Source organism: Sus scrofa, chromosome 1 (assembly GCF_000003025.6).
Source record: "Sus scrofa isolate TJ Tabasco breed Duroc chromosome 1, Sscrofa11.1, whole genome shotgun sequence".
NCBI lineage: Eukaryota > Metazoa > Chordata > Mammalia > Artiodactyla > Suidae > Sus > Sus scrofa.
The window spans coordinates 51,866,660-51,887,878 of NC_010443.5; the positions used below are offsets into that span (position 1 = coordinate 51,866,660).

General features: G+C 37.3%; 1 protein-coding gene across 48 annotated transcripts in view; it reads left to right on the forward strand.

Moving 5' to 3' along the window:
* RIMS1 (regulating synaptic membrane exocytosis 1) overlaps window positions 1-21,219 on the forward strand; it is a 461,317-nt gene that overhangs the window by 81,520 nt on the left and 358,578 nt on the right. The window lies entirely within an intron of this gene.

Consider the following 21,219-nt stretch of genomic DNA (forward strand, 5'->3'; position numbering starts at 1 on the left):
TGGTGTCTGGGGGATAAAAAGGCTACTGGGGATTAGACAAAATTACCTGGAAACGTGAGCACTGTGCATTAAGTATCTTTATTAAGTGATATTTCTAATGCCATATTGGAAGCTTAAAACTAGAAGAAAGGGACACATTTTGGGGGGCTCCTGGGTGTCAAAAATTCTGTACCATTTGGATTTAGAATATGTATGGGATGGAGCCTCAGACTCTGGAGCCTAAGGCAAGTTACAGAGCTGGGAGGAGCTTATAAATAAGGGACACGCATGGTAGTCCATGACCCACCTACACTACACCATCTTTAAAGGTAAGGACAGTTTAAAAAGATTGTAATCTTGAATGTAGATACCAGTGAAGAGTTACATGACCAACCGAAGGGAACTAAAGAAGACACCAAATAAGTATACTGTGAGTTGCAAATGTGAATTTTGATGAGATAAAATGTAAAGAGCTTTAAAGATTCTGCAGAGTAGCAAGCTATATTCAGTCTTCTGAATAGGACGATGCTTCTGCAAGAAGAATTAAACATTCCCTTAAAATGTCTCAACAGTGGCAATATTCTTAGCATATCCATTGCAGTAAGGTACTTACTACTGGGGAAATGCTTCCTTCCAAGGTTTTTCTCAAAAGGCATTGCAGAAATGTGTCTGAAGGGTGATTTTCTATGGATTCTTTAGTTATCTAAGAATTCTTTGAAGTGAAACCAAAATAAAGGAATAAAATTGTCAAAAGACTATGAGAAGAAAACTAAATGTGATTCTTTTGCTCTCAAGTTTTTATTCCCATTGGCAAAGACCGAAATTAAACAAAACATTTAAATTCTTATACTTTTATGTTACATACACTCGCAAATAATTTAAATTACTTATATTTTAGGATATAAAATTTTGGTCATTAAATTTCAAGAGGCTCCATAGATGGGTTATAGATTTTATCTCAATAAGTAGAGTTGAATATCATCTGCTGCATTTATTCAGTACTTTTTAAAGAATACAAATAATTTTGATTTAAGCATAATAAAAATGACTTGTAATTACATTGAACAAAGTCCAATGTTGGAAAAAGAACTCTTAATGATGTGGCCATTTTTTTTTTTTTTATAAATGTTCTACCTGTAAAGCCATTTTCAGGATGGTGGAACTTTTCTTGATAATTCATAATGAATAGGGAATGATTCACTATTCATCACTCATGGTGAATGATGATCCCCACTTTCCGTCATATTTTCTAGACACTAGAAAACATTTTACTTTTATTTAGGATGCAAGCAACTTTGGGAAAATTTCTCTGAAGAATTAACATTGATTTTAAGGTGTGTTATTCCACATGTTGAGGTTCCATTTTAATTGGGTCCCACTCACTCCAACATCCACTTAAAATTGAAATTATTAAATATGAAGCTGCAACTGGCATCCTCGCCAACAAGACTTTAGGTATTTTTTCCCCCATATTTTGCTTTTGCTATCCATAGACTGATAGTTTAGAAATCTGTTGTAACTTACCTTACACTTAGTGGAGCTTTCCTGGTGGCCCCTCTGAGTACTGGCTGAGAAGAGCAACTTCCATCTCGTTGGGTCCTCCTTTCTGCTCACTCTGTTCTTTCTAATTACAATAGTCAACACTGTGTCCTTTTTAATTGCAGTAGTCAACCTGACTTGAATAATTTAAAGTTTGCAGTTCATTCCTTTTTTCTTGTATGTAAACGTCAGTTTTTATTTTTCTAGAATAAAAACCAAGAGTGTAATTTATGGGTTGCCTGCTAGTTGCATGTTTAGTTTTATCAGAAATGACCAGGTTCCAGAAACATGTGAGTGATCCAGTTTCTCCACATCCTTGCCAGCATTAGGTGGTAGATGTCACCTTTTTTATTTTATACATTTTGAAAGGTGCATTGTAATATCTCAGTGTGCTTTTTTAAATTAAAGTATAATTGATTGATAATATTGTATTAGTTTCAAGTGTACAGCAAAGTGATTCATATATATGTATATATCAGATTATATATATCATATATAGTCACTATATATAAGATTATAGTATATATATCATATACAGTCACTATATATAAGATTATATATATTGGGTTATTGTAAGATATGAAATATATTTTCTTGTGCTATAAGTAGGTCCTTGTTGTTTACCTATTTTATATATAATAGTTTGTATCTCTTAATCCAAAACTCTTAATTTATCTCCCCCACACCCCTCATCACCCCTTCTTTCTCCTTTAGTAACCATGAGTTTGTTTTCTATGTCTGTGAGTCTGTTTCTGTTTTGTGTATAAGTTCATTTGTATTAATTTTTTAGATGCCACGTATAAGTGATGTCATACAATATTTGTCTTTATCGAATTTACTTCACTCAGCATGATAATCTCTAGGTCTATCCATGTTGCTACAAATGGTATTATTTCATTCTTTTTTTTAATGGCTGAGTCATATTCCATTGTATATATGTATCACGTCTTCTTTATCCATTCCTCTGTGGATGAACACTTAGGTTGCTTCCATGTCTTGCAGTTCATTCCTTATTTCAACCAATTCTCTGTAGGGAGTGGTGTTTGTAAATTGATCTCTCCATATTCATATAAGTACCTTTCTAGGTTGACATGAAAAGAGCAACAGTAAGTTGGGGAGAGGGGTATTAAGGATGGGCTTTAGCCTATAGCTCAGTGTCTTTAAATTTATAGTTACAGCCTATCACTGGGTCTGAAAATCAATAAAGGCTAATTCTGGGGTTTTCTGATTGTTGTTTAAATTTTTCGAATAGAATAGAAGAGAAAGTATAAGAATGCATCCTGGGTTAATATTGTAGAATGAGTTTAGATTTCTGTATGTATAACTGGGCAAAAAAATAAAATTTAGTAAGCACTACATTTAGTTATAAGAGTGCACTAATGGATTTTGATTAGGAGAGTGGCTTAGTCAGTTTGCATTATACATGTGTGTGTATATATATAAAATATGCATTACTTTCTTTGGCATAAGTAGGCATAATGGAATATGAATGGAATGTGGGAAGAGTTAGAGACAAGCAAATCAATTAATAGGCTATTGTAATAGTCCAGAGAAGGATGAAAAGGTCTTGATCTATAGGAGTAGCAGAAGGTGTAGAAAGGAAACCTTTTAAAAACTTAATAACAAGGTAGACGGGCAGTGCTTAGTTGTCAGTTGAATATGGTTTGTAAGGAAAGAGTTTCAGGGGACTGTCACAGGAATGCTTTGGGTGACTGAGGACCACCAACTGAGGTGTGGAGTTAAAGAAGCAAATCAGGCCTAAGGGTAGGTGGGCAGTGAGGCATTCAGAGTTTGTTACAATGATTTTGGGGCATCTGTGCATTATCCAAGAGTGCATGTCTAAGAAGGAGTTGGGTGTATGAACCTGAAGCACTGTTACCTTGGGAAGTAGATGGCATCACCAAAGGGTCTAGAGTTAGAAAGAATATCAGAGAGAGCCCTAGGTAAAACCGGTGCTTAAGGAGTGGGTAAAAGAAGAGGCTACCCTTCCCTAGCTGAGAAATCATTGATAAAGAGGGAGAAAATCTGAAGCCAAGGTGGTAGAGGGACTCAGGGTGGGGGGGATGCCCAACAGTAGCAAAAATAGTAGAAAATCCATCACCTAAGACAGAAAACATGTGCTTTGGATTTGGCCCTATAAAGGTTATAGAGAGGTAGCATTTGCCATGGCAGTTTTAATATACAAGTGGGTGGAAATACTCTATTTCTGTAGGTGTGAGGAGAATATGAGAAGTCAGGAAAAGGAGATGGTGATTCTACATAACTTTTTCAAAGCGCTTGACTGAGTAGGAAAAGAGAGATAGATTATTTGTAGGTAGATGGGAAGTGGGGTGACCGTACGCCTGTCACTTGGTACCTTCTATTTTGAAAGTCTAGATTGATGGCTGGCATGTCAGTGTAGTTTAGATGTTTGATAGCTGTGTATATAAGCTGTCCAAAGATTCTTTTTTCAGTTATTATTAAAATATCACTCAGTCGTATCTTAAGCATGCTCCATAAGCTGTCATCACTTAGTCAAAGTAATAAATACATCAAAAATATTTGTGGAGTTCAACAAATTGAATCTGATGGCTGCTATTCTTCAGGTGTAAGATGCATAAATAAAGGAGATCAAGTACCTTCTCAGTTAGGGACAGCAGTCACATAATCCAATAAATTATATTACTACATAAGTGCAACACTAGAAGTACGTTTAAAAAAGAAAAAGTGATTTTATTCTCTTCGGTGTTGATGGGGTTGGAGAAGGGCTTACAGAGCCTACAGTGGTTAATATAAATTTTGAAGGATGAATAGTTCAGTAGGTAGCAGTTTTTTTTGTTTTTGTTTGTTTGTTTGGCTTGCCTGAAGCATGTGCAAGTTCCTGGGCCAGGGATGGAGCCCATGCTCCAGCAGTGACCTGAACCACTGCAGTGATGACACCAGGTCCTTAACTTGCTCTGCCACCAGGGAACTCTCAGTAGCAGTTTTAGAGTACAGTTTTCCAGAAGGAGAAAACAGTTGTCTGAAGGCCCACAATATCCAGTTGTGCCGTGTGTTGTGCCTTGTATTTGGTTTTATGTTTAATACTGTATTTTGAAAGTTGACATAACATGGGGTTTTGAGTTTTTCAAAGTGATCATGGATTTTAAAAGTCTGAGAAACATTTGTCTGCTCATTGCTTTCAGCTGTGAATGGTAGCAGGTATAAGCAGGAGTGTAAAGGAGTTGGGCAGATTTGAGGATGTTTCCCAGGTAGTGTTATTAGAAGACAGTACTTCATTAGATGTGATGTAGAGTAAAGCAAAGAGGAGGTAACTCACTTTATTTCAAGAGATTAAATGAATGTGACCATATCAAGAAGAGAGGTGCTAAAACAAGCTGAGATGTAGCCTTAGACTTATGTATTGGTGGCCAAAGATACCTCTGATAGAAAATAAACTTATGCTTACCAAAGAGGAGAGGGGAGGGATAAATTAGGAGGTTGGAATTAACAGATACTTACTACTATATATAAAATAGATAAACAATAGGACCTGCTGTACAGCACAGGAGACAATCCTCGATATTTTGCAATAACCTATAATGGAAAAGAATCTGAAAAATCTGAAAATAGATACCAATGTTATTTTTTAGTTATATATATATATAACTGAATCACTGTGCTATACATCTGAAATTAACATGACATCATAAATAACTATACTTGAATTTAAAAAACAAAGAAGCATCTGGAAGGCAACTGGCTATTCATATCTCAAACGCAGGAGAGACTTAGATGAGATATAGTAATTTTATAATAAAACCATTAACACAAATGAGATAGCCCAGGGAGAAGGTTTCCTCGGGTAGAAGGAAAAAAATGTGAAGGGCAGGCTAAAGAGCATCATAGGACTTAAACAAAGAGAAGAGGAATTAAGTAAATTAATACAAAATCATGCAAGAACAAACTTGTCTCAGTTCTCCTGGAGTTTTCCATGTTTTAGAGCTGAAAATTCCATGTCCTGAAACCCCCTTCGGGAACCTGGGATAGTTAGTTACATTCGAACTGGTAAAGCTGGAATTTTGTAGATGAAGAGTGTTTATATTACTGTGGATGGTGACAAGATCAGGAATAAGTTGAGTCCAGAGAGGCACATGGATCGTGGGTCAGTTCAGGCTTTTATGTTTTCCATTGTTTTTGTTGATGATTGCCTGCTTTTAAAAATCAAGACAAATATTAACATTCCAGACATACAGTTCACCTTTTCAAAGTGTAAAAGTTAGGAGTTTTTATAAAATCATCACCACTGTGAACATTTTGTTCACTCCAAAAGGAAACACAGTATCCATTAGCAGTTATTCCATGTTCCTCTCAAAACACAGCCTCTGGAAGCCACTAATATCCTCTATGTCTCTCTTAATTTGCCTCTTCTGGACATTTAATATAAATAGAATCATGTAATATGTGATTATTTATGTTAACTTTTTATCACTTGAAGCATAATATTTTCAAGATTCCTCCATGTTATAGCATGTATCAGTACTTTATTTCCAAATAATATTCCATTGTATGTATATACCACTTTGTTGGTTTATCCATCAGTTAATGGACATTTGGGTTGTTTCCAATTTTTACGCTATATAAAGCAGCTTTTAACACTTATATACAAGTTTTGGAGTGGACATATGTTTTAAGTTCTCAAGTATAAACCTAAAAATGAAATTACTGGATCATTTGGTAACTACATGTTTATATTTTTTAGGAACTGTCAAGCTGTCTTTCAAAATAGCTGTATCATTTTTATATTTCCACCGGGAATGTAAGAGGATTCCAATTTCCCCACATCCTTGTCTACACTTGTAATTGTCAGTCTTTTTGGTTATAGCCATCTTTTTAGGTGTGAAGCGTATGGATAGTTATATTATTGCGGCTTTGATTTGTATTTCCCTAATGAATAAATGATGTTTAGCATCTTTTCATGTGCTGTTTGGCTATTTGTACTGCTTCTTTGGAGAAACAGTGATCAAATATTTGTTCATTTTTAAGTCGGTTATTTGTCTTTATTGTTGAGTTGTAACAGTTTTTCAAGACTCTATTCTTGTCAGATAAATTATTTGCAAATATTTTCTCCCATTTAGTGAGTTGTCCTTTCATTTTCTATATAGCAAAACAACTTCCTTGAAGCAAAAGTTCTTTTTTTTTTTTTTTTAATTTTGGTGAAGTTGAATAGTTCTGTTTGCCACTGATTGCTTGTTTGGATGGTGAATCTAAGAAATCATTGTCAAATTTAAGGTAATAAAATTTACCCCTATGTTTACTTTTAAGGGTTTTATAATTTTAGCTCTTATATGCAGGGCTTTGATCCATTTTGATGTATCTTTTGTGTATGGTATGAGGTAAGGATCCAATTTCATTCTTTTGCATATAAACAGTTGTTGAAAGTCGTGACTGCAATCATACCTGTCTTTCACCTGATACTAGGCAGAGATACTAGGCATTTTTATCTTCTCATTAAAAATGGTATTTGTTGTGGGGTTTTAGTAGATGTTTTTTATAAGGTTTAGGAAGTTTGATTCCATTACTAGTATGTAGAGTATTCATATGATAAAAGGATGTTGGATTTTCTTTTTGTCTTATTTTATTTTTGTCTTTTTTAGGGCCGCACCCGTGGCATATGGAGGTTCCCAGTGTAGGGGTCTAATTGGAGCTGTAGCCACCAGCCTACGCCAGAGCCACAGCAACTCAGGATCTGAACCTCATCTGCGACCTACACCACAGCAACGCTGGATCCTTAACCCACAGAGCAAGGTCAGGGATCTGGATTTTCTTAAATGCGCTTTGTCGTCTATTGAGATGATAATTTTTGTCCTTTATCAATTAATCCGATGTACAGCTTTGATTAACTTTCATATGTTGAATCAATCTTGCATTCCTGGCATAAATCCTACTTGGATATCCATTTTATTTGTTGCTTTATTTGATTTGATAGTGTTTTTTGGTGGTTTTGATGATTTGTCTGTAGTTTTCCTATGATATCTTTTTCTGATTTTGGCATCAGGGTAATACCAGCCTCATAGAATGAACTTAGAAGTATACACTGCTATTCTACCTAGGAAAAGTTTGTGAAATATTACTGTAAATTTTTCTTAAAAATATTTTGTAGAATTAACAAGTGGAACCATCAGCTTTTTTTTGTTAAGTTTTTTAAAATTACTTTTAATAATATTACTTCTATCTCATTTGAACATTTGTAACAGTTTTGTAGAATGTGTATGTATGTTTAGATAAGTGTACCATACGAATTACTCACATCTTCAGAACTCACATTCAAAAGTCAATTCTATTTAAAGTCTTGAACGGTTCATGATTTGGGGTTATTGATACCTTTGATTTTTAATTCCCAGAAAATAAACTTAACTCTGTGTGTTAATGCACACGTGGGAGTGTGTAGGACAAACTTCATCTTATAAAAATTACCAAGATAAATTCAGAATCTGAGTTCAGTTTAATAAAGGCCAATCAGAAAGGAAGTTAGACCCTGTAGATACCAGTTCTCAAATATTGTTGAGATTCTGTGGTTTGGATTACTCTGATTTCATTTGGAAAAAAATTGAGAAACTGGTTTTGATATGCTGTTTGTTTTTAATTGTTTTTCTTTTGTCAGTTAGATGTAAGTCCTTAATTATCGATTTCATTCATTTCACAAAAAATGAATTCAGGTAAAAATTAAACTTATTTAGTCTCAGGATTTTACTTGGCCACTCTATCTTTCTCTTTTCTCCTTCCGCTTTTTCACAAATGACCTCTCTGTGCAAAGGTAATTCACATCTTGGACCACATCGTTTGAGTCCCATCCATGTTGAGGTTTTTGACATGGGCATGTATATTATACACTCTTCTTTTCCCTTTTTCACAGCTTAAGATGAGTCAGCCTTGAATTGAGAGGGACACTGAATCCAAATTTTTCTTTTAATAGACATACTTTTTCAGATCTCAAAGGCATGGCTTTTTTCAGCAACAACAGTCTTTGTTCAGATTTAATTATAACACAGGAACTTCTGAGGGCCAGCATGTATGAGACTAGAATGAACTTAGTCATGGAGATGGGAGTAGCTTCTATTTAACCTAATTTTAAAATAGTCAATTTGAGGAACAAAAATGTGACTGAGAAAAATTATATTGGTATATTCACTTCTCCCATAGCATTATACTTGACATGTGGTTTTTCATGAAAAATCACAAATCTAATGGCAAAATCATATATTATAGCAGACAACAGATTAAACAAAAGTGTGTCTTTGAAGTTGTAAGCAGTTGAGCAGCAGCCCTTGTCAGTGTGCTTTAAGATCTGCTCACTACATGAGACTATCAGGCTATGTGTATGAATGCCCAGAACTTGTGTCTTGCTGTAGAAGTGGATAGATGTTCCATGGCTAACACAGAAAACTGGGCAGACCCTCACCACCTCAGAGACCCTTGACATGCATCAGTGGTTCCTTTCAGTAGCCTGGGAGAGACCCTCTGACTATTGGAATCTGGCCTGCTTTTCCCCATTTCATCTTGCCTCCAGGTCCTCCTGAGCCTCATGGTGTTCTGTGCTCCTGAGGTTCTGCAGATTTTCTTCTCAGTCTTTTCCAAATTCTCCTGAATTCTGATCTCAGCACTGGTGTGATCTGTTTCTTCAGTGGGAACCTGTTACATCAGCTTTGAATGAAAAAGGTTGCTTTGAGGAAAAGGAACATGAGCATCATCTGCTGGTGGAAGGGTGAGCAGTGGGGAAGCAGTGCCTACTGGCTCTACAGTCAGTGGGGCTATTCGTTCTCCCTCCAGTAAATATTTATTTAGTCTGTACTGTATGCGGGGTCTACTGCCAGGCACCGGATGATGACGATCAAAGCAGAGTCCTTGTCCTTGTCTTGGGAAAATATCTAAACAATAAACTAACACAGATGATAAAACACTTCCTTTTTAACCATAAACTGAAGCAGGTTTGGAGACCACACAGGGGAACTATTCAGAGAGCGGGGCTCAAGGAAAGCTCTGGGAAAAGATGACATTTAAGGCGAGACTTGAAGGATGAGAAGTGAGCCCCTGGAAGAACCAGCGGTATGGAATTCCTGGCAGAGAGGGTGTTGTGTGCCCAGGACCTTATATGGAAACCAGTGGGGTGTGGTTGGGGAACTGAAAGAAGGGCAGGGAAAAGAGAAGAAGAGGTGGGCAATGGATGAGATAAGCAAGGGTTCCATCCCAGAGGCCTGCCAGATCTTGATGTTTATGTAAGACTGAGGAGAAACTCTTGGGGCCATTCAAAGAAGGGAGGGTCACAATCCAATGTGGTGTGACCAGTGGGTGGGAAGAAGATGAGGGAGGCTTAAGAGGTGGTGGTGGTAGTTGCAGCAAACCTTAATGGTGGTTTGGATTCTGCTGGTGGCCACAGATGTGGGGCAAGTGGAATTGAGGGAAGTTTAGTGGAATTTAACGACATTTTGGAAGCAATGAAAGAGAAGAGGAAGTTCTGATCTGAACTGGTGAAGGGGCTCTGAGTTATGCATGTAATTCCCAGTATGTTGGATGGGCCCTCTGTTCACTGATGTGCAGGAACATATTTATTCCTAAGGTCTTCAGTATCCTATTATGTACACAAATGGATCTTCAGTGGCATATATGAGCAACAGATTTAAAAATCTCCCTGGTATCACTTTAGATAAATGTGCATAGAACTTCAAATATTGAAACTAAAAAATGATGAAAAGTAAAATTTAAAACATGATGAGGCCTTACTGTTGTAAATAAACTTGTTTTTGTGTGGTTTTTTTCACTCTGATATTCTGTTGGGAGAGAAGATTTGATAATTTTGTATGTTTCAATACACTAGAGGAAATGAATATTTAAAAATATATACCCCTTTTAAAAATATTCCTGGGAGTTCCCATTGTGGCTCAGCAGTAAAGAACCCAACGAGTATCCATGAGGATGCAGGTTTGATCCCTGGCCTCGCTCAGTAAGTTAAATACCTGGCATTGCTGTGACCTGTGATATAGGTCAGAGATGCAGCTCCGATCCAGCATTGCTGTGGCTGTGGCTGTGGACCACAGCTGCAGCTCCAATTCCACCTCTAGCCTGGGAACTTCCATATGCCGCAAGTGCGGCCCTAAAAAAAAACATATTCCTCCTTTTTTGAAAGGTATCTTATTCTTTTCTGAGTAAAATTCATCTAAGAAGAAAGGGAACATGCTTTTATATGCAAAGGATCTTTTAACTGTCTATTTTATTATGAATGGAGATATTATCCAGAGATGAACTGCCTTTTCTGTACTATATTTTTAGGCCCAAGTTTGTATCAAAATGAGATGAGCTTTATTTTTTTCTTTAAGTTCATTTTTTTTCTTATACTGTAAGAAGGGGTTCAATGTCATAGTGTCTAGTTCTGTTACCAACTGTAATAGGGATTGAGTTGAGCAGGTCATAATAGAAAAAAGTTCCAAACTCTGTTTTTGTCTTTTAGAATAAAGTCGGTACAGCCAGTAACTTGAAAATAGAGAAAACTGGGAACACTGACATTTCCAATTCATGGTTATAATTAGGAAGCGACAAATTTTTTTTTTTAATTGTGTGGCTTTCATAGACTTCATTCTCTTTGTATGAGTTGCTGGTTTATGCAAGTCATTCTATGCCAGTTTACAAAGTCTTACAAAGCTCTTCTTTTCTGCTGTAACTATTTTGAGATAATATTGTGTTTATTTCTTTCTGAATGCTCAGAGGAGAAGATGCCTTCTTCAACTTCTCAAGTATTAAACGAATTTAGCTCTGTAAGAGTAGAGCTGTAGTAGTTTTATATGTGACAGTTGTGTTTTATGGAATTTTACTACTCATTAATTACTTTCGCCAGTTATCCCTTGTTGACTGACCTAGGTCTTCTTTTCATGATGCTCTGAGCAGTTCCCATGTTGGCAGCCCTGATGTTGGAGGACCTTGTGTCTTGTACACTATCTGTGTCCTTTGTTCCAGTGAATGGAGTATGTTTTAGCTAAATGCAGTTTTTCTTCCCGTCCTCTGCAGAGGGTCTGATTGAATCCTATTCTTTCTTGTTGATTCTATCAGGAAGCCTACAGATCATGTTTGCCTTAAGCCGAGGGCAGCCCCAAGCAGCCAGCTCAGTGGATCTTCATCCCTTCAGCTTTCTTCCTTTCAGGTTGTCCAAACCCCAGCAAACCTTTCATTGAGTTCATTTAATATCAGCTTTACATCAAGCCGCATGACGGGGGCACGTGGGCAACAGCGAAGGCTGGAGTGCATGTGGACTTGGCCTGCACATGGCAGACAACACGTGGATCTGGTGCCACCTTGTCCCAGATGACCCAGCAGGCAAGGGAGATCTAGAATTCTGGTCATCCAGATTCATAGTAGAGGACGTATTTGAAATATGCAGATCATCTACATTATTATCAAGGAGAGAGATTTTGCTGTTCTTCAGGGAATAGTGGGTAAATTCTGGCCTTAAGGGTTCAAACTATGTACTTTTAGTCCTTGCTCTGCTCCTCATTTGTTGGATGATACTGGCTCAGTTTTAACTTCCTAAATCCTTAGTGTTCTCATCTAGACAATAGGAAGAAAATTGTTCCTAGTTATCTCATGGGGAGTTTTTAAGGGTGAAGAGAAGTAAAGGACATGAGAGAGTTGTAGGAAGTACTATATAAATGTACTTCTACTGAAGTAAAAGTCAATCATTTCTACAGTATCCATTATTTCATCATGTATTTCATTTGTTAAGTATAATAGATATTTACCAAGTCCTTGTAGAGTGCTCATATTGACATGATTTGGGAAAAATGTATCTATATTTTGGCTAAGTCAGTCAGAGCATCTTTTTTAAAATCACCGTTTCTTACTAAGCAGTCAGAGCATCCGTAGTTTTTTATATCTATCACAGTTTCTTACTAAGAGGAGTGGTATTAAAGGGCATCTGGGAACTTTTAAAAAGCATGCGCCCTGCCTCATACCATCCCATCAAATATCCAGTGCCTCCTACTGTGCACGAGTAGAGAGGCCAGGACATGTGTGTCTGGAACATTTCCCCAAGTTCTTCTGACATACTCTCCTGATTTACAATCACATGTATGTGCCACTGAGATACTTGGTAAAAATGAACATTAGCTGGGATGAGTGATCATTTCATAAATTAAAATTAATGTAACTATTGCTGTATCATACTTCTCTTCTAAAACTCATGTAGAGAGGAAGTAAAAACTGGCAATATTATTATTAGAAAGTCTCTGTGCCTCAGGGCCCAGCCCAGCAACTCTGAATCACAGCTTTGCCCTCTGTTCCTCTAGAGTCTTTTGTCCAGATGAGAACTGTCTGTCTGTGCCAAGAAAATAGATGGTCATCATTGAAAGATAAGAAACTAATAACCAAAGGAGAATTTGTACCTAGGGCTACTTCTGCACTGGTATTAGAGAAAAGTATTAAATGAAAGGAAGAGCTTATACCCAGGACCTTGGGCAATTTATGCTGTGAATGAATGTTTATTTACTGAAAATGATTCTGGTAGGAAAATGAATGCATTCATCTGTTATGCATATAGCAAATACTGGACCTTGTGAATGTGTCGAGGCTCTCTTTAATGACTTCAGGTGGCATTACTGGTGGTCTATAATTGAGGTCATTGGTAGACAAATTCAGAACATGACAGGCTGAAGCAGACCTTTTAAGTCTTATTTAATTCTGAGTAAATGTTAAATAAGAGTTCCATTAGTTCACATGACCCATCTATGTAGCATATATTTTAACAATCATCCAATCATTTTTGCTCATTCATTCAACAATCATTAGAGACTTACAAAGCTGTTAAGACGCTATAACTTAGTTAAGCTGACACACAGGTAAACAAATAATTACAACAAACTGTGAGAATAAGGCCATGAAGGGCTTATAGATTGCCATGAAATCACAGAGAAATCTAACTCAAAATGGGAGGTGAGGAAAAATTGTTACAGCCAGTAATACCTAACATTTAATAGTATTTATATTAACATTTAATTATATGCTATCTGAAAATTTTCTGTAATTCTTAAAAAAATGTTTATTGAGCCCAAGCTAGGTTCCAAATATGGTACTAAATTAGAGGATGAGGAAAGGAACCTTCACCAAATAATGTTAGGTAATAGACTCTGCCCTCAACTAGTTTATAATTTAATTGTAGGAGATGAGGGATGGATGGATGGATGGATGGACGAATGGACCAATGGACAGGTGGAGAAGGTGGTGGCAATGTAGGTATAAAAGATACCTTACAAAAATCAAGTGAATTACTTTAAAATAAATATATGTATTTTTTAAAGGGGGGCATATATATATATCAGTAATTGTGGCTAAAGTGTTGTGAAGTCAGGAAAAGTTATAGGGCTAAAAGAAGGTTGTTAGCTTTCCTTCAAGAATGAGTTGTAATTGGATAGAAAGGAGTGTAGGGCATCCCAGACTACAAAAATGACTTGGGTAAAAATTGAGAGTGAGAATGAAGCAGTCAGGAAAAGGGAGGACTGAATATATAATCAGGTTCAAGAAGCCTATTTGACAAAGGAATGGCGAATAAGCCTATAAAGGACGGTTGTGGCCAGTTTATAAATATCCTTAAGATCCAGGATCAGGAGCCAGGTTTCACTCTGAAGGAAAACATGAAAGTATCCGACCACAGACCTACCCAGTTGAAAGGGATGTTTCAGGACGAATTTTTCAGAAGTATGCATGGTGGCTGATAATAGAGCATTCCTGGAGAGAAGGAGACTGACTGGCAGGTGATTAAAATAGACCAGGCATCTGATTTGTTCTCACATTATGTGTGGTCAATTTCAGAAATATATTCAGTTCAATACAACATGAAAATGTTCTCTTTTGAAAAAAGTGGCTAGGAATCGGATTTGGGAAGTTACCCTATAGCTGTTTGTCATCACCTCTAGCTTAAAATGTTGTGTAGTAAAGAATTATCTTTCCCTAAAGAGATCCCTGGCCTTATATACACCCTTCTATATACAAAATCGTATATAACAAGGACATACTGTTTAGCACAGGGATACTCTGTGGTGGCCTATATGGGAAAAGAAGTTGAAAAAGAATGGATATGTGTAGATGTATGAATGATTCACTTTGTGGTATACCTGCAGCCAACACAACATTGTAAATCAACTATATGCCAATAAAATTAAAAAAAAAAATAGGCCAGGCATCATTAATAACAGTTAGGACAATGATAGCAGTTAAGAAGAAATGGACAAGGGAGGCATCTGGGAAGAGAAAGCAGTTTTGGTGACAAGTGAATGAACCAGAGAAAGGAGCAGAGAGAGGAAAACTCAAAAAAGTCTAAGAATTGGAGCATGAGAGTTGCTTTGAAAAGTCAGTGCAAAAATAAGAAAATGGAAAAGGCATGTAGCTCTAGAGAATTCCCTAAAATATGCAATTTTTTCCAATGCCTTAGGGAGATCCACAGGAAAGAAGTCCCTCTGGCACAATGGAGAGAAGTATTTTATACAGTGGCATCCAAAAGGAAAAGAATGCACACCTAAATTTTCAGAACCTCTTATCAGCCCAAGTTTTGCATAAGTTAGGGCAGAAGAAATTCTAGTTTTAGCTCTTGGCTGGCTCTCTACCCACTGTGGTAGCAGTAACTGCAATTATACACTGTTCTGATTTAGGCACTTCCTGTGCATCTAGCCCTCACAAAATTTTACAAAGTATCATGATTATCCTCATTTTATAAATGAGGAAACTGAGGTGTAGGGTTGTAAATGCCTTGCTCATGTGCACACACTGGCAGATACTGAAGCCAGGCAGTCAGATGCCAGGGCCTAATCTCCAGACTTGCTCAGAGGCAGGCAGAGCTGGTAACCGGTTTTAGGACCCAAGTGTAGATCGACTGAGCTCTCTCTTGCTCAATCCTGGGCTATGCTCTAGGAGGTTAGAAGACAAGAATGTCATAGTGTTCTTATTTTTATTGAAGTATAGGTGATTTCCAATAATTGTGTTAGTTTCAGGTTTAGCAGAGTGATTCAGTTGTTTTTTGTTTTTTTTTTGCAGATTATATTCCATTATAGGTAATTGCAAGATACCAGGTATAATTCCCTGTGCTATACAGTAAATCCTTGTTGCTTATCTAGTTTATAAAGAGTAGTGTGTGTCTATTAAACCCATTCTCCTAATTTGTCACTCCCCGTACCTCTCCCATTTGGTAACCATATGTTTATTTTCTAGGTCTGTAAGTCTGTTTCTGTTTTGTATCTACATTCATTTATATTATTTTTTAGCTTCCATATATAAATGATATTATATATAATATACATATATAAATGATATATATAAAATAATATATATAAATGATATATATAAAATGCCGTTCTCTTTCTGACATACTTCAGTAAGCATGATACTCTCTACGTCCATTCATATGGCTGCAATATTTGGCAACATTGCAGAAATGGCAATATTTCCTTCTTTTTTATGGCTCAGTAATATATACGAATTATATATGAATTTGTTATATACAAATACCACATCTTCTTTATCCATTCTTCTGTTGTTGGACACTTGGCTGTTGTAAATAGTGCTACTGTGAACATTGGGGTACATGCATTTTTTGGCTGTCGTAAATAGTGCTAATGTGAACATTGGGGTACATGCATTTTTTTGAATTAGAATTTTTTTCTAGACATATGGCCAGGAGTGAAATTGCTAGATCATAGGGTAATTCTGTTTTTAGTTTATTAGGGAACCTCCATACTATTCTCCATAGTGACTACACCAATTTATATTCCCACAAACAGTGTAGGAGGAGTCCCTTTCTTTTTTTTTTTGTCTTTTTGCCATTTCTCGGGCCGCTCTCGCGGCATATGGAGGTTCCTAGGCTAGGGGTCCAATCGGAGCTGTAGCCACTGGCCTACACCAGAGCCACAGCAACGCAGGATCCGAGCCACATCTGCAACCTACACCACAGCTCACAGCAACGCCAGATCCTTAACCCACTGAGCAAGGGCAGGGACCGAACCCGCAACCTCATGGTTCCTAGTCGGATTCGTTAACCATTGCGCCACGACAGGAACTCCCCGGAGGAGTCCCTTTTCTCCACATCCTCTCCAGCATTTGTCATTTACAGACGTTTTAATGATGGCCATTCTGACCTGTGTGAGATACTACTTCGTTGTAGTTTTGATCTGCATTTCTCTAGTAGTTAGTGATGTCTGTTGGCCATCAGCATTTTTTCTTTGGAAAAATGTTATTCAGTTCTTCTGCTTAATTTTTTAAATGATTTTTATTTTTTCCATTATAGTTAGTTTACAGTGCTCTGTCAGTTTTCTACCGTACAGCAAAGTGAACAGCCACACACACACACATACACACGTATTCTTTTTCTCACATTTTCTTCCATCAGGCTCCATCACAAGTGACTAGATATAATTCCCAGTGCTATACAGCAGGATCTCATTGCTTATCCATTCCAAATGCAAGAGTTTGCATCTGTTAACCCCAGATTCCCAGTCTACCCCCCTCCCTCCCCCTCCCTCTTGTCAACCGCAAGTATGTTCTCCAAGTCCATGAGTTTCTTTTCTGTGGAAAAGATCATTTGTACCATATATTAGATTCCAGATGTAAGTGATATCCTATAGTATTTGTCTTTCTCTTTCAGACTTACTTCACTTAGTATGAGTCTCTAGTTCCATCCATGTTGCTGCAAATGGCTTTATTTTGTTCTTTTTTATGGCTGAATAGTATTCCATTGTTTGTATACAAACACATCTTCCTAATCCATTCATCTATTGATGGTCATTTAGCTTATTTCCATGTCTTGGCTGTTGTGAATAGTGCTGCAATGAACATACGAGTATATGTGTCTTTTTCAAGGAAAGTTTTGTCTGGATATATGCCCAAGAGTGGATTGCTGGTCATATGGTAGTTCTATATTTAGCTTTCTGAGGCACCTCCATACTGTTTTCCATAGGATTGTGTTGTTTGTTTTCAATGTTGAGTTGTATGACCTGTTAGTATAGCTAGGATATTAACCTGTTATTGGTTGCATCATTTACAAATATTTTCTTCCACTTTTTAGGTTGTTTTTTCATTTTGTTGATGATTTCCTGTGCTGTGATGTTATAGTATTCTTGATTCAAGGAATTCATAATAGTTGGGAATTTGATGGGCATCATATATACAATCAGTTAGTAAGCCACATTCTCCATGGTATTCACCCCAAGTTGGAACAAATTCATGGAGGATATGAAATTTGTCAGACCTAGAAGAACAGAATAGCTGTCATGACTTTTGCATCTAAGTTTCCTCATATGTGAAGTAATCAGACTCTTATTTGTTTTGCTTGCTGCAAGGGGGTTTATATTTAGATTAAAGATGAGCTTCTGCAGTATTTTAAAAGTCTGCCAGTCATTTGTTAATAAATTGTATGCTACGTTGGGATTTTTTTTTTTTTTTTTTTTTGCTTTAGATGATTTTTAACAAAAGTCTAGTTAACATTTAAGATCTTTTGTATTTTGTTGCCCCATGCAGTGTTCACTTCTTGAAGGCAGAGTTTGTATCTTATGAAAGTCCTTATCTACTATAGTATGGAATAATGTGGTATACCATTGCAACTTTATATAAGTTGCTTTGTTTTGATTTGAACTCTGATTTGGTTTGCTTTGAATAATGAGTTCCAATTGACAAATGATTCCAAAATGGATTCCATTATCCCACTTATGGTGAATGGTAAACTAAACTGATAAAGCATGAAACATTAGAGAGTATGAAGAATTGGGGAGGAGAATGAAAGCTCTTCCACTTGTCCCTTTGATTTTTTTCTAGTTCTGCCTCTCCATGGGGTGCCAGAGAGCTATTTCCACCAGATGTTATCCTTTGAAGCATAAAGAGTGTTAAGATACCTGAGCTGGTCCTTGGTAGTACCCATTTACTATGAGAGCTTGGAAGATATTTTTGGGACATGTTTATGAGAAAAGTTTAGACTTAGGAAAAGTGTGACTTTGAGTCATATTTCATTGTGTGTGTGTGTGTGTGTGTGTGTGTGTGTGTGTGTGTGTGTGTGTCTGCCTGTCTGGTGATTAAATTTAGATTTTTTGCAGTTAACAATTAGCGGGATCTCACATACTGCTGTACTTTCCACAGTGGCCAACACAGCACCTGATAGATACAGGTCAAGCATCATGTTGTTTGGTCCAAGTAAAACAGAATTGAACTCTGTATCTTCTTCCATGTATCCCCTCCCCTGCGCCCCCCACTGAACAACAGGCATCCTCTCCTTCTTCCCTCCTCTCTTTGTGTCATTTCCGTCTTCCAAGTCATCTGGATGGGAACTCCTAGTCATTTTCCACCCCATCCCTTGGGCTCCATCAGCTCCGTTTCTGAATCAGTCATCTTTCACACCTGCCTGTTCTTTCCATCCTCCCTGCCATCCTCTTACTTCAGCCTCTCTTTCTCTTTCACTTTGGAGTTGGAAACCTCACTGACCTTCTATCTCCTATTCTTCTGCTATTCTAATGGCGGCCGTCTCAGAGACCTTTAGCCCCTGAATCATCCCAAACCCTGTGCTGACTGATGCCTGGCTGTCGGCTCCCATAGACCTTCTCCTGGTCAGACATTTCTCAGAAGTCCATGATTCCCTCTCCATTGAAGATGCTCTCCACTCTTGTCTCCACCCTGAGCCTTTGCCCCTACTGGGTTCTGTTCCGTATCTAATTTTCTCACCCATCCCACTTTCAAGTCTCTGCTCCCATGTAATTTTCTCTAAGACTTACCTGAACAACCACTCCACCAGAATGTGTCCTTCTGCTGAGCTTTGTTTACATCCCTCTTACCTAAAGCACACACCACTTCCAATTCTTACTTGTGTCTGTATCTTAGACCTACTGTGAGTTTATGAGCTCAATTTTAGTTCTTTCCTATTTCCCTAATTCTTGGAGAAGAGGGTCAGTCATTTTCATTGGGATTGCACACCAAAATGAAACCACCTGCAGTGCTCCTGTTCTCCCCTCTATCTCTGTCATTAAAATATGAAATTTGGAGATTAAGTTGTACATGGCAGGACTCAGTATTGAATGCTCAGGGCAAAAGAAATTTTGTTTTTATTGACATGAACTTGCTTTCTTTTTACTTTCAACTTTGCATAGGAATTGTGTCTTTTTATTTTGATGATGTTGCACATTGTAAGGCTAGTTCAATAAATTCTCAGTAAAAAGTAAACGAGGTTTTAGACGTGGTTACCAGAAGGGGAATGTTGCAGAATAGGCAAGAAAAATGACCATTTGCCATGTACTTTGTGTTTTCTTCCCAGACCCAATTTCGAATGTTCAGATGTGGGCCAAAGAGACTGGTTTATGTTTTTCCTGCACAAATTTTGTATTTATCAACTCAACAAAATTTAGGGGCCCTAAATTGTGTATCAATTTCAAATACAGATAGGAAGCTGCTATTTATAGAGCAAAACATCCTGTGTACCCTTTTAAGATATTCTTTCTTAAATCCCATTTTCATCATATTACTTTCTGATCCAAAAATGTGTTTTGGTTTGCTATTGCCTATCAAGTTAAGCCTAAAATCCAGTGTCTGGATTTCCCAGTTTGTCCTCATCTTTATTCACTTCTATTATGATGTTCCTCTTGCTTACAGATTTCTGCATCCGTTTAGCAACATCCAAAACTCATAAAATATGTTAATTGTTGTTACTTATTGGTTCATTTATTATAAATTGCTATTGTTGATCATTTTAACGGCTGTAACCAGAGTGTATTAGAAACGAGGTGGACAGTATTTATAATCTGATTTCTGCAGGGTGTGGATATCTGAGATGGAGAAGAAAGCAAAAGGGCTTGAGAGACAGTTCTCTACATCTGAAACTCTAAGTAATTAATTTTTAGATGAAATAGAGGGAGACCCAGAAGGGAAAATGAGAGGTAAATGTGTCAGACAAGCTCAGAAGGGCTCAAAGCCAAAGTTAAGGGGATAATCTTGGTAAGAATAAGAAGGGAAAAAGAAAGAAAATCTCTACTGCTGTGGCCACATCTTAAGAAGGAAGGGTGAGTCTTTACCTCCTACAGAAGCAGAAAATGTACTTAATCTTAGAAAGATACTTGGAGCCAGAGGGATGCTAACTTGGATTTTCCTCTGGCAATTTCTGGCTTCCAAAGCCCTCGGCACACTAAAGCCCAGTTCATCTTCTCCTCACGGAGGAAGGCATTATTTTCTACTTTTTTCTTTGAGAAAATTGATGCTCAAAATGGCTACCAGTAAATGATGTCATTATTGCTCAGACCTCAGGCTCCAATGCTCCTTTAATTTCATTGCACCAGGGTGAGTAGGACACTCTGTAAGTTGGGTCCTTTAAGTGGAGGTGATAAACCATCACTGTTTCATCTCTGCCTATTATTACTGTCGTCATCATTGTCTTTCTGTATCTATCACCCCTTTGCCCACATGTAGGCGGATGGGGTTACAAAAAAGGGATGTCTGCCAACTGCCACTGCCACACCTCCTGTTCTGTTCATCCATATTCTCACATTTAGCGTCCTTCATATGGACACTTCATGCTCCACCAACACAGGGCTGTGCTTAGAGACTCCTGTTCTAGTTCGTGAGGGTCAACTGTTACATTTTCCAAAATTTCACAAGCTCGTTGTCTAAAGAGGGCTGCCATTACAAATTAAACTATTTACTTTCAAACTTTCAATTAGGTAAATTACATTAAAGCAAAACGAG